The 14,840-nt window shown below is 43.2% G+C and overlaps 1 protein-coding gene and 2 non-coding genes across 4 annotated transcripts in view; all 3 read right to left on the bottom strand.

The window, feature by feature from the left end:
* The window catches only part of LOC126236416 (extracellular sulfatase SULF-1 homolog), a 799,264-nt gene that overhangs the window by 157,034 nt on the left and 627,390 nt on the right, over positions 1–14,840 (bottom strand). The gene's annotated exons all lie outside the window — the stretch shown is intronic.
* On the bottom strand, positions 13,596–13,670 carry Trnat-ugu (transfer RNA threonine (anticodon UGU)). Its single transcript has one exon. It is a non-coding gene; the product is annotated as a tRNA-Thr (tRNA).
* Positions 14,036–14,110, bottom strand: Trnat-ugu (transfer RNA threonine (anticodon UGU)). Its single transcript has one exon. It is a non-coding gene; the product is annotated as a tRNA-Thr (tRNA).

The following is a 14,840-nucleotide window of genomic DNA, read 5'->3' as shown; positions in this document are numbered from 1 at the left end:
CGAAAAGCATTATTCAACATGGTAGCGTTGCTGTCAGGGTTCCTCCGAGCCAAAATCCGTAGGTAGCGGTCATGCACTGCAGTAGTAGCCCTTGGGCGGCCTGAGCGAGGCATGTCGTCGACAGTTTCGGTCTCTCTGTATCTCTTCCATGTCCGAACAACATCGCTTTGGTTCACTCCGAGACCCCTGGACACTTCCCATGTTGTCGGACTCCCTCCGTCTAATAGGCGCTGCTCATGCATGGTTGTTGACATCTTTGGTGGGTTTAGTGACATCTCTGAACAGTCAAAGGGATTGTGTCTGTGATACAATATCCACAGTCAACGTCTATCTTCAGGAGTTTTGGGAACTGGGGTGATGCAAAACTTTTTTTGATGTGTGTAGTTTGTTCCTGTGATGTTATGAGTTTTATTTCTTTCAGAGGAGGTTCAGCTTGCCTAAATTGTCTTGCTTTGTAACTACAAATTCTTAAAATAATTACATATTTACCGTTGGTTCCCGACGGTGGTCAGTTAACTGCTCCTCACTGAAATGCATTTTACGTAGTTTATTTAGTGCTTTTGTTAGCCAAAAATTATGAAATGCATACAATGCTGAGCGTAACAGTTCTTTCTCATCTGTTTGCCGTCCCTAACAACTCTATTGTAAACTATAAGGGATTGTTGTCACGGATGTTGGCTTTCTGAAGCTGAAAGTAAAGTATTGGCTGCTCACAGATGTTCTGAATGGTTTTCATTATTTGGGATAAGATGAAACGAGATCTGCGGATTCTATCCTGGGTGAACATATTAAGCAACACCACCTGGGTCTTACTTACGAAAGTGGAGAAATGTTACATCAGACAGCTTTACAAAGCTGGTAATAGAACAGAGATGGAGATACAGGCATTGTTGCACTTTGAGCACGAACAGAAGGGAAGTGCCACGATCTCTGAGAAAAGGAAAAGACATGCTTCACTGAAGTGTTAGTAGGTTTCAGACATTACTTTAACATCTCAGTAAGTAATGACTAAGAAAAATGTGCCTTTTATTAGTTCTGTGCACTGCCGTGTAACAGTCGATGAAACAGCACAAAAGAAAACTCCAAAAATAATCAGTTTTTATAAGAACACTAAATTTAGTGTAGATGTGGTAGTTCAAATGTCACGCAAATGTAGCATAAGAGTCATGACGAAGTGCTGGCCCGTACATGTTTTCTGCAACGTTGTACATATGATATGATGAAGTTGGCAACTGGCTGTGTCATCTCTCGGTCGTTTTTTATAAGGTCTTTTATAATGAAAGTCGTAGAAGAATTAGCGGTACCAGTCAGGAATTCTTGCTCTCAGCGATTACAGACTCCATTTATTTTGAACGCTACAGAGAAGTTGTATGTCTAAGCAAAAGGACAGGCAAACTGCGCGGTTGTGACTCTTAGTACACGCAGTTCTCCATATAGATGTGTCTATTAAAACACTACGTATTTGTTAAAAGATAAACATTTCACTAGTCAGTAGCTACGCAATAACATTTTCACCTGTTGTTACATGATGTAAACACCAACACTAAAAGTATAAGTACTTTTATTTACCTCTAATACGGTGGCACTTATTTTTGTATTGGTTAACCCAAAGGTAAAATTTAGGAGTTTCAAATAAAAATGTACCCACATTATTATTATACATGAAAAAAATAATAAAAGCAATATTACATACAATAAATAAGAAATATCGTTACATTTTGTAAAAATGTTTAAAATGCAATAAAAACCTAAGGGGTCAATTGACATCCATTGGGCATTCTACGGATACTTCGAAGCTGGGTTGGTTGGTTGGTTTTGGGGAAGGAGACCAGACAGCGAGGTCATCGGTCTCATCGGATTAGGGAAGGACGGGGAAGGAAATCGGCCGTGCCCTTTGAAAGGAACCATCCTGGCATTTGCCTGGAGCGATTTAGGGAAATCACTTCGAAGCTGGGCGTTCTAGTGCTAAAGCTAATTCTAACACATTAGAGAATTTGTAGCAAAAATTTACTCTGCACGTTAGGTTATTTTAAGAAAGCCTTTTACTTAGTTGGTCTTAAACACTTTTCCCAGGGAAAGGTCAAGATCATACAACCATAAAACTGAGATATAAAAAGTCCGAGGTTAAATTTATGGGGGAACCCTCAGATCCGCTGTCTCCATTACTTTTCCACTGCGTCCCCGAGAAAGTGATTCAAGAACGGCGCGAACAGAAATCAGTCCTCAAAACTGACCAGCCAGTCGTTTCGGGTAGAGGGCAGTTATCTACAGATTTTCTAGGACTTGCAGACGATTTAACAATATTAACTCGTGACATTTCAGCAGCCCAGCATCAGACTGAACTCTTGAAAGGAGCTGCAGAAAAAGCCGGTCTTCATATACTGTATCTTTTGAAAAGACAGAGTACGTGATGTACAGCAACCAAGCTCCAAAATTTATGGGGACGAAATATGGCAAATTTCAACTAGTTCTGTAATATGACAAATTTAAACGAGTTCTACAATATCATGTGAAACTCTCACTTTTCTCGCATGACATACTGAAAGCTTTGCATCAAGGCAGTCAGGTAGATGCAGTATTTCTTAATTTCCGAAAAGCATTTGACTCAGTACGAGACCTATGCTTATAGTATAAAATTCGACCATATGGGGTATCAAGTGAAATTTGTGACTGGATTGAGGACTTTTGGTAGGGAGGACACAGCATGTTATCTTAGTTGGAGAATCGTCATCGTCAGACGTACAAGTAACTTCGGGTATGCCCCAGGGAAGTGTACTGGGTTCCTTGCTGTTCATGTTGTATATTAATGACCTTGCGGTCAATATTAACAGTAACCTCAGAGTGTTTGCAGATGACGCAATTACAGTACCTATAATGAAGTACTGTCCGGAAGCGGCTGCATAAATATTCGGATGGATTTTGATAAGATTTCAAAGTGGTGCAAAGATAGGCAACTTGCTTTAAATGTTCAGAAATGTAAAACTGTGTACTTCACAAAAAGAAAAAAAAACGTAGTATCCTGCGACTATAATATCAGTATAATCTGGAATCTGCCAACTGATACAAATAACTGGGAGTAACGCTTTCTAGGGACATGAAATGGAACGATCACATAGGCTCAGTTGTGGGTAAAGCAGGTGGCAGGCTTCGGTTTGCTGGCAGAATACTGAGTATTGGGGAAGTGCAAGCAGTCTACAAATGAGATTGCTTACAAGTCACTTGTGTGAGCCATTCTAAAATATAGCTCAAGTGTGTCGGACACATACCAAACAGGATTAACAGGGATACTGAACGTATAGAGAGAAGCGCAGCAAGAATGGTCACAGGTTTGTTTGACCTGTGGGAGAGTGTTACAGAGATGCTGAAGAAACTGAACTGGCAGACTCTTCAAGATAGACATCAACTATCCCGAGAAAGTCTACTAACAAAGTTTCAAGAGCCGGCTTTAAATGATGATTCTACGAACATACTGCAATCCCCTACGTATCGCTCATATAAGGATTGTGAGGACAAGATTAGAATAATTACAGCACGCACGGAGGCATTTAAATAATCATTATTCCCACGCCCCGTACGTGAATGTAGATGTAGAAAAATGAATCCCGTTATTGTTGCAGTGAAAGCGACTCTGAACTGTTTGAGTTGTTCCTGATTTGGAATTGTATCACAAAAAATAATTATGAAATGTGTAACTTTTACCTAACACTGTCGCACGAAACACTGACGACGATCTTCGGCGTTGAGAACACTGAACACGAAGAGTGGGGGGGGGGGGGGGGGGGGGCTGCCACTGTGGGGAGGCGAAAAAGAGGCTAAGCAATACCGAGAATGTAACAAAAAAATGGGTGGGTGTCATTAGCGGGAGTGCGGAGAGGGAGGGGAGCGGTGCTCTCAAAATCAAATTTTGTCCCGGGCGCCATTTACTCCGATCATACCACTGAGCAGTAGGGTCACGTGTGTAATAGAACCGCCTGCAGCGCATGGCCGCAGCACGGACGCGCATCAAGAATATTGTGTATTGACAGGATTGTTAAAAGGTAAAGTGAAAACTACTTTACACAGAGATGGCGCTGTATCAGTGGAATTTTAATCATGTTGTGGTATATGCTGCGCAACACTTCAGTTTCACTCGATCTGAAGAACGGCTTTTATTTTTTGGATTTTCGAAGTCGATGTGTTTGTGTGTTCAAATGGGTAAACTGCAATACCGTGTCATTGTAAGTTTGTGTTTCAAGTAGTTCACTGGAAACAGAAATTCCTTCAGCCATTAGAAGCAAGAGCGTATACGTAACTGCATTTCTCTCGAATGCGTTAAGCATGAGGGATGACTCAAGGCCGGCCTATGTGGCCGAGCGGTTCTAGGCGCTTCAGTCTGGAACCGCAAGACCGCTACGGTCGCAGGTTCGAATCCTGCCTCGGGCATGGATGTGTGTGATGTCCTTAGGTTAGTTAGATTTAAGTAGTTCTAAGTTCTAGGGGACTGATGACCTCAGATGTTAAGTTCCATAGTGCTCAGAGCCATTTGAACCATTTTTTTGATGACTCAAGAGAGCAAACCGAGACGAAACTACTGAGAAAGTGCAGAGTACTTCAGTAGACGATCAAAAGTGAAGTAGCTAACACCGGAGGAGTTTGGGAAGAACGAGTGCAGCATATTTTGGGTGAAGAATTGTCCAAGAAAGATGTCGTCTTTGTTAACGTTATGAGAAAGTTTTGGCGGCGATATTCTTGAATAAATGTTTCTCTTTATTTTCTTCCCCTATCATATTTGTTTGCATACTCAAGATTTCTACTGTTTTCTCTGTCCTCATCGTCTGGGGTTAACTGTTCCACTAATATCCATAGGCTGTGTAGTACTTTCGTATGTAGTTGGCCGAATTACGTTACAGAGACGCGGCAATACAACCGAGAAGCCTTTGTTGAATGTTGAAGCAAATCAAATGTGAAAATGTCTCAGCAGTTTTTGAAATTTTTAAATGTCGTTCAACTGATTCGTGAGTTTACTTGTTGCGTGGGCGAGATCTGTGTCCACCACTTCATATTACTTGCGAGGCACCGAGCTAGGTGGCGCAGTGGTTAGCCCATGGGACTCGCAATCGGAAGGAACGACGGCTCATATCCGCTCCGGGCATCCACGTTTAGATTATCCGTAAGTCACTTACGGCAAACGCCGGGATTGTTCCTTTAGAAAGAACACGGCTAATTTCCTTCACCACCCTTCCTTAAACCGAGCCTGCGCTCCGTCTCTAATGAACTAGTTGTCGAACAGGGACATAAACACTAATCTTTCTGCTTCCAGCAGTGAGGACGTTTTCGTAACGTCACCTGATCCACTGATATGAATCTCTTGACTTGTAACTTGCTTGAAGATTATACTGGAGCATACGAAAGTCCCTGGTGCCCTGAATCGGTACCAAATTACCATAAGCCAAAGAGAGATGCTACATACGATCTTCTTCCAACGAAGTACGTAGCACATGATCCTTCTGCAGAAAAACGTCACTGTATGTACAGTGAGTAAATCATAACGGTTTACAATGAACAACAGTGGTGTTGAGAGACGATCAATTTGATATAGGACACTTACGGTCTATCACTCCGGCAAACAACCTCAAATTGGCATGCACGCACGCGCTCGCACGCACGCACGCGCTCGCACGCACGCACGCTCACACACACACACACACACACACACACACACACACACACACACACACAAAGAGGGATAGTCAATATTCAGGGATAGACAGGAACCATCATTCGAAGCAAGAAAGTGTAGTGAACACTGACTCTAAACTGCATGAGCTATGAGCACTTGTTTGGTGCCGGCCGGAGTGGCCGAGCGGTTCTAGGCGCTACAGTCTGGAGCCGCGCGACCGCTACGGTCGCAGGTTCGAATCATGCCTCGGGCATGGATGTGTGTGATGTCCTTAGGTTAGTTCGGTTTAAGTAGTTCTAAGTTCTAGGGGACTGATGACCTCAGAAGTTAAGTCCCATAGTGCTCAGAGCCATTTGAACCATTTGAGCAAGTATTACGACGCAATGCATCATCATGTTAGAAGAACAATTGAGACTACATAATTCTTATCCAAGACTAAGAGATCGTCGCATCCACCGTCTAATAGCATATCTCCACAAGCGCAGAATGAGATCAAAACTGGTACACAACTTTTGTTACTAGTAGTATAGATAATACAAATGTTATTAGTGGCACTTCATATATATTTATATGCCACTGTATGGCAACTAGGAAATTGACTTTTAATTGTTCGAAGTTCTCGTGTTGTCTCTTGTTATCGAAATATTTTTATTCCTTTTGCTACTGTGTGTAAATTGTTCAACAGTTCTCTGCTTCAATGAATATTCTGTCCGTAGTGCCATCTGATGGAACATTGATTTCTTGTAAGGCATAACGCATAACATCCTGGTCGCTATGATGAGGGTGTGTTCCTTGTTGTCTGCTGATGGTACGAGTCATGGGCAACTGATTCAATAAACTATGATGTTCACGCTTCACCTGTGGAATGTACATAATACAAAACTTGCACAGTCACATAACTGAGTGACAACTATGTACTGTTTTCTGATGCCACATCTCCAGAGTAACGTAGTGTATGTACAGGGTGTTTCAAAAATGACCGGTATATTTGAAACGGCAATAAAAACTAAACGAGCAGCGATAGAAATACACCGTTTGTTGCAATATGCTTGGGACAACAGTACATTTTCAGGCGGACAAACTTTCGAAATTAAAGTAGTTACAATTTTCAACAACAGATGGCGCTGCAAGTGATGTGAAAGATATAGACGACAACGCAGTCTGTGGGTGCGCCATTCTGTACGTCGTCTTTCTGCTGTAAGCGTGTGCTGTTCACGACGTGCAAGTGTGCTGTAGACAACATGGTTTATTCCTTAGAACAGAGGATTTTTCTGGTGTTGGAATTCCACCGCCTAGAACACAGTGTTGTTGCAACAAGACGAAGTTTTCAACGGAGGTTTAATGTAACCAAAGGACCGAAAAGCGATACAATAAAGGATCTGTTTGAAAAATTTCAACGGACTGGGAACGTGACGGATGAACGTGCTGGAAAGGTAGGGCGACCGCGTACGGCAACCACAGAGGGCAACGCGCAGCTAGTGCAGCAGGTGATCCAACAGCGACCACGGGTTTCCGTTCGCCGTGTTGCAGGTGCGGTCCAAATGACGCCAACGTCCACGTATCGTCTCATGCGCCAGAGTTTACACCTCTATCCATACAAAATTCAAACGCGGCAACCCCTCAGCGCCGCTACCATTGCTGCACGAGAGACATTCGCTAACGATATAGTGCACAGGATTGATGACGGCGATATGCATGTGGGCAGCATTTGGTTTACTGACGAAGCTTATTTTTACCTGGACGGCTTCGTCAATAAACAGAACTGGCGCATATGGGGAACCGAAAAGCCCCATGTTGCAGTCCCATCGTCCCTGCATCCTCAAAAAGTACTGGTCTGGGCCGCCATTTCTTCCAAAGGAATCATTGGCCCATTTTTCAGATCCGAAACGATTACTGCATCACGCTATCTGGACATTCTTCGTGAATTTGTGGCGGTACAAACTGCCTTAGACGACACTGCGAACAACTCGTGGTTTATGCAAGATGGTGCCCGGCCACATCGCACGGCCGACGTCTTTAATTTCCTGAATGAATATTTCGATGATCGTGTGATTGCTTTGGGCTATCCGAAACATACAGGAGGCGGCGTGGATTGGCCTCCCTATTCGCCAGACATGAACCCCTGTGACTTCTTTCTGTGGGGAGACTTGAAAGACCAGGTGTACCGCCAGAATCCAGAAACAATTGAACAGCTGAAGCAGTACATCTCATCTGCATGTGAAGCCATTCCGCCAGACACGTTGTCAAAGGTTTCGGGTAATTTCATTCAGAGACTACGCCATATTATTGCTACGCATGGTGGATATGTGGAAAATATCGTACTATAGAGGTTCCCAGACCGCAGCGCCATCTGTTGTTGAAAATTGTAACTACCGTAATTTCGAAAGTTTGTCTGCCTGAAAATGTACTGTTGTCCCAAGCATATTGCAACAAACGGTGTATTTCTATCGCTGCTCGTTTAGTTTTTATTGCCGTTTCAAGTATACCGGTCATTTTTGAAACACCCTGTATTTACGTAGTGGAATTATTTTGTATTGGCAGTTTGTGCCATTTTTCTTATATACAATTTTCTTTTTAATTGCAGATCTGAAGACCGATAACAACTTAAGCTGAAACTAGTAATCAATAAACACGTTGAATTACGATACTAACGAAAAAAGGAATTTTTCTTAACACAATGACTGTAAACAATTACAGATCGCAAATTTCCAATTTGTCCGTGTCAAATAAAAACAGATATATAGATCTTGACAAAAGGTTAAAAAACATTATAAGAATATATAGCAACTAAGGGGATTCATGATGATGTTTAAAATCACTGACGTTCTTACAAAAAAAAAAAAAAAGTGAGAAGTTAAAATTCATAAAATAAGACAAGAAGTATATTTATTTGTTGCAGTAATATTGTGAAAAGAAATAAGAAGGTAAAATTTTTTAAAAAAGCATTTAAACATACATATTTATTTTGTGCATAGCCAGTTCTAAGCTTGGATGCAATATGAAGGGATGTTCTTATTACAAAACGATCGGCAGAGCCTCAACCACTATTGTGACTACCTTTGTCGGTCGGAAAACCCACAGCTAAATTCTTGTGATCGGGAACATCACATTAATGTCATGGGTCATAAAGCCCACGGTCGGAAATCCGACCCTGATGGGCTCAGACGGCGCTATTTCTAAAACTATAACTGAACTACTTGTTACATATGCTGGTACGCGTATCGTTTTCGAGGCAATCGACAGGGAACCGAAGATGGTGAGCAAAGCTGCTGAAGCTGACGCTTTTTTCGAATAACTGGTTGAAACGTACATTATCCTCAGTAACGACGTTTGAAACAAAGATCAGCTGATGGAACATTGCTGTCTGCGTCAGGCGGTAATTCGAAACCGTCCTACAACTTCCACTCTTCGCAGCGGGGCGAGAACGACAGTGATGTGTGGTGGGTTGCCGGCCACCAAGGGCGCCACGCCACGCTCCGCCACTGTTTGCACTGCCGCGGGTCCAGGCAGTCGCCCCGCCCATCAACACACGCCCACCGAACTCTTTCGGTACACGCGCCGCTCTGAGCACTGTGATCGCTCATCCAGTCTCCTGTCCACACGTGAACTACAGTACGCTTTCAATTCGTGGAAGCAAATAACAGGAACGCTCTTTGTCACGCATTTGACCGAATATGCACCCTTTCACATGTATCTATGCGTACCTTTGTTCTCTGCAAGCCACCTTACGCTGCGCAGCGCAGGGTAAATCGTACACTGCTATTATCTTCCTACCCCTCCCTCCCCCTCCCCACGCAATTCCCCCACACGCCCATTCCATTCGCGACTGATGCGCGGAACAAACGGCTGACGGTAATTCACTGAATAAATGTCTAGTTTTATTCTGTCACCAAAGCGTGAGAGATATGTGGAAGCAATATGGTATGTCTCCCTTCTCGAAAAGTATGGTTACGTAATTTTGAAAATGATTGTTAATTTTGTGCACAGTTCATCTCTTGTAGTGCCTCCACTGCAGTGTGATGAACATCTTCATGATGTTCTCTCACCTCCCCCCGCCCCCCCCCCCCCTCCTCTCTCTCTGTCTTATATATACAGGGTGTTACAAAAAGGTGCGGCCAAACTTTCAGGAAACATTCCTCACATACAAAGAAAAAAAAATGGTTCAAAAGGCTCTGAGCACTATGGGACTCAACTGCTGTGGTCATAAGTCCCCTAGAACTTAGAACTACTTAAACCTAACTAACCTAAGGACAGCACACAACACCCAGCCATCACGAGGCAGAGAAAATCCCTGGCCCCGCCGGGAATCGAACCCGGGAACCCGGGCGTGGGAAGCGAGAACGCTACCGCACGACCACGAGATGCGGGCGCATACAAAGAAAGAAAATATGTTATGTGGACATGTGTCCGGAAACGCTTACTTTCCATGTTAGAGCTCACTTTATTACTTCTCTTCAAATCACATTTATCATGGAATGGAAACACACAGCAACAGAACGTACCAGCGTGACTTCAAACACTTTGTTATAGGAAATGTTCAAAATGTCCTCCCTTAGCGAGGATACATGCATCCACCCTCCGTCGCATGGAATCCCTGATGAGCTGATGCAGCCCTGGAGAATGGCGTATTGTATCACAGCCGTCCACAATACGAGCACCAAGAGTCTCTACATTTGGTACTGGGGTTGCGTAGACAAGAGCTTTCAAATGCCCCCATAAACGAAAGTGAAGAGGGTTGAGGTCAGGAGAGCGTGGAGACCATGGAATTGGTCCGCCTCTACCAATCCATCGGTCACCGAATCTATTGTTGAGAAGCGTACGAACACTTCGACTGAAATGTGCAGGAGCTCCATCGTGCATGAACCACATGTTGTGTCGTACTTGTAAAGGCACATGTTCTAGCAGCACAGGTGGAGTATCCCGTATGAAATCATGATAACGTGCTCCATTGAGAGTAGGTGGAAGAACATGGGGCCCAATCAAGACATCACCAACAATGCCTGCCCAAACGTTCACAGAAAATCTGTGTTGATGACGTGATTGCACAATTGCGTGCGGATTCTCGTCAGCCCACACATGTTGATTGTGAAAATTTACAATTTGATCACGTTGGAATGAAGCCTCAACCGTAAAGAGAACATTTGCACTGAAATGAGGATTGACACATTGTTGGATGAACCATTCGCAGAAGTGTACCCGTGGAGGCCAATCAGCTGTTGATAGTGCCTGCACACGCTGTACATGGTACGGAAACAACTGGTTCTCCCTTAGCACTCTCCATACAGTGACGTGGTCAACGTTACCTTGTACAGCAGCAACTTCTCTGACGCTGACATTAGGGTTATCATCAATTGTACGAAGAATTGCCTCGTCCATTGCAGGTGTCCTCGTCGTTCTAGGTCTTCCCCAGTCGCGAGTCATAGGCTGGAATGTTCCGTGCTCCCTAAGACGCCGATCAATTGCTTCGAACGTCTTTCTGTCGGGACACCTTCGTTCTGGAAATCTGTCTCGATACAAACGTACCGAGCCACGGCTATTGCCCCGTGCTAATCCATACATCAAATGGGCATCTGCCAACTCCGCATTTGTAAACATTGCACTGACTGCAAAACCACGTTCGTGATGTACACTAACCTGTTGATGCTATGTACTGATGTGCTTGATGCTAATACTGTAGAGCAATGAGTCGCATGTCAACACAAGCACCGAAGTCAACATTACCTTCCTTCAATTGGGCCAACTGGCGGTGAATCGAGGAAGTACAGTACATAAAAATGGCTCTGAGCACTATGGGACTCAACATCTTTGGTCATAAGTCCCCTAGAACTTAGAACTACTTAAACCTAACTAACCTAAGGACATCACACACACCCATGCCCGAGGCAGGATTCGAACCTGCGACCGTAGCAGTCCCGCGGTTCCGGACTGCAGCGCCAGAACCGCTAGACCACCGCGGCCGGCGTACAGTACATACTGACGAAACTAAAATGAGCTCTAACATGGAAATTAAGCGTTTCCGGACACATGTCCACATAACATCTTTTCTTTATTTGTGTGTGAGGAATGTTTCCTGAAAGTTTGGCCGTACCTTTTTGTAACACCCTATATATATATATATATATATATATATATATATATATATATATATATATATATATCCCACCTAGGTGGTTTGCCACACGGAGGACCAATATGCAAGAATCGGTCGAACGAAAATTTCGTTGTGTGCCTTTTTTTGTAGGTGGTCACTTTGACTTGTTCTTCCAATGAACCTCTGCGTGGCAGATGCTTTAGCTACACGTAACTAATAAGCCAGTCCAGGCGCTTACTCCTAGATACTGTTTCTAGCGATTGAGGATCAAACATGTGACTAAACAATTATCAGTATTTTCGAATACTTACACACAGTACGTTATATTTGCTTACCTTAATGGTCCAGACCTTGTACGAAACGACGAACCTCTGTATGTCTGGCTACATTTTGATACAACTTTCTGGCGTTGTAAGTTTCCTGTATACAATACATCATCCGACAGCACACTCACAGATGTTTAGATGTTATCAAGTAAGTCATATATATATTTTTTGCGGACACTATAGGTTCTATGACACACCCTAGAAGGACGCCGGAACTATTTTTATCCTTTGAGAACCAGTTATGTTTGTTTCCTAGGAATACTTTAATGTAGACAGAAAACTGATTCGATTTTCCATAAGTTAGTATTCTGTTGACTAGCCGACAAAACACGGCTGTATCGAAATCGGATGACAGCGAACACGGCATTAGCCGATCCGAAGCTTTATACTGCCTACAGACGATAAGAGCAACTTTCCTTGCGGTAATAACATAAACTAGTAAATAAAAAATTCCACCCCCAAAAAGATCATTACATAAACGTAAAAGGTGTTCTTTATTGTAAAATGGAGTCATGTTACAGCTGTATGTATGTATTTACGATAAATCACAGGTGATTTACATAAGAAAAAATGAAGGGTACAGTAAATATGCGTTTCAAAAAGTAAATTTAATAAATTATTTATCTGTGAGGTTTCGAATAAATACTCCATTTGTCGTTAACACGGAGTGTATTGCCGAGTGACATTCCTATTCATTTTTAGGTTCGTTATTGCTAGGTTTTGAAAACTCATGTTACTTACTTCTTCTTACATGGAATCTTCTCCAGGGTGGATATAGGTTCTATAAAACAGCATCTAATTTAGTAATTCAGGAAGAGAGTGAATTATGTGTACATATTTATTCTGGTGTCTTATTTTTAAAATTTTTCTCTGAAATAGAAGCTGTGCTCCCTAGTAGTTTCAGGTATTTATATTGATTCAGAAGTTGGAAAACATTACATTCGTAAACAAAGGTTCTGTTTTTGAAAGCTGCAGCGCTACAAAGATGCAGGACACGCAAGTCGGTGTAATACCCCTTGAATACATAGTTAAAGAAATTCGCTGAAAAGAGTGTTACGAGATCTCATAACGGTTTTTGGAAACAAGGCTTCGGCAAAGAGCTGGCAGAAGCTTATCTTAAATCTTTTTCGTAGTGACTAACCGCATTTATACGTACAGGGGAAGTTGAATAAACAGAAGTAGAATTACAAGGAAAAATGAGGGCTAATGAGGAACTCCTAGAAAGGCAGATTAGAGATAGAGAATCAATTGATTCTCTACCCCGTATTATAGCATTTATTTCTCTGCCGTTGCTGTACTGCTTTTTGCACCAACATGTCTATGATGGGAAACTGCAAACAAACAAAAGGGATTGAAGTTCCCACTAACGCGTAATATATATGACGGTAGTATCTGTTCCCGAAAGAACAGTTACCGTGGATGACCATGCAGCTTTGCTAGAAATGAAATGATAATTAAATAGACACCCTAGCTGCATACAGGCGTTGATGTACTTCATTGGGGACATGTTGAAAATGTGTGCCCCGACCGGGACTCGAACCCGGGATCTCCTGCTTACATGGCAGACGCTCTATCCATCTGAGCCACCGCGGGCACAGAGGATAATGCGTCTGCAGGGACTTATCCCTTGCACGCTCCCCGTGAGGTCCACATTCCCAACATGTCCACACCACTACATTCGTAGTGCGCCTAATAGGTCTTTGCCCATCATACTCATTACTCGTGGCAGATTAATCTACCAAGTCCCGTACGAGTTCGGGCATAGCGTGTGCGTTCGCACAAGAAGGTCAATGGCCGGGAAGCCATATTTCAACTATATATGACGGTAGTATCAGTTCCCGAAAGAACAGTTACCGTGGATGACCATGCAGCTTTGCTAGAAATGAAATGATAATTAAATAGACACCCTAGCTGCATACAGGCGTTGATGTACTTCATTGGGGACATGTTGAAAATGTGCGCCCAGACCGGGACTCGAACCCGGGATCTCCTGCTTACATGGCAGACGCTCTATCCATCTGAGCCACCGCGGGCACACAGGATAGTGCGTCTGCAGGGACTTATCCCTTGCACGCTCCCCGTGAGGTCCACATTCCCAACATGTCCACACCACTACATTCGTAGTGCGCCTAATAGATCTTTCCACTGTAACTGTTCTTTCGGGAACAGATACTACCGTCATATATAGTTAAAATATGGCTTCCCGGCCATTGACCTTCTTGTGCGAACGCACACGCTATGCCCGAACTCGTACGGGACTTGGTAGATTAATCTGCCACGAGTAATGAGTATGATGGGCAAAGATCTATTAGGCGCACTACGAATGTAGTGGTGTGGACATGTTGGGAATGTGGACCTCACGGGGAGCGTGCAAGGGATAAGTCCCTGCAGACGCATTATCCTCTGTGCCCGCGGTGGCTCAGATGGATAGAGCGTCTGCCATGTAAGCAGAAGATCCCGGGTTCGAGTGCCGGTCGGGGCACACATTTTCAACATGTCCCCAATGAAGTACATCAACGCCTGTATGCAGCTAGGGTGTCTATTTAATTATCATTTCATAACGCGTAATATCTCTCTGAGAAATGAAGCAAACAAATAACAGAAATTACAACAGACAAACAATAATTTCTGCGCGGCATGGTATTCAGTATATGCAGGGTGATTATAATTGAAGTTAAGCTTTCAAAACGCTGTAGAAATAACACCATTGGTTTGATTGACGTCAAAATGTAAAGGAATATTATCGGACAAGGGGGAAAACGCA

This window comes from Schistocerca nitens, chromosome 2 (genome assembly GCF_023898315.1).
Source record: "Schistocerca nitens isolate TAMUIC-IGC-003100 chromosome 2, iqSchNite1.1, whole genome shotgun sequence".
Taxonomy (NCBI): Eukaryota; Metazoa; Arthropoda; class Insecta; order Orthoptera; family Acrididae; genus Schistocerca; species Schistocerca nitens.
The sequence above is the reverse complement of the archived record's forward strand: the minus strand, read 5'-3'. Positions and strand labels throughout refer to the sequence as shown.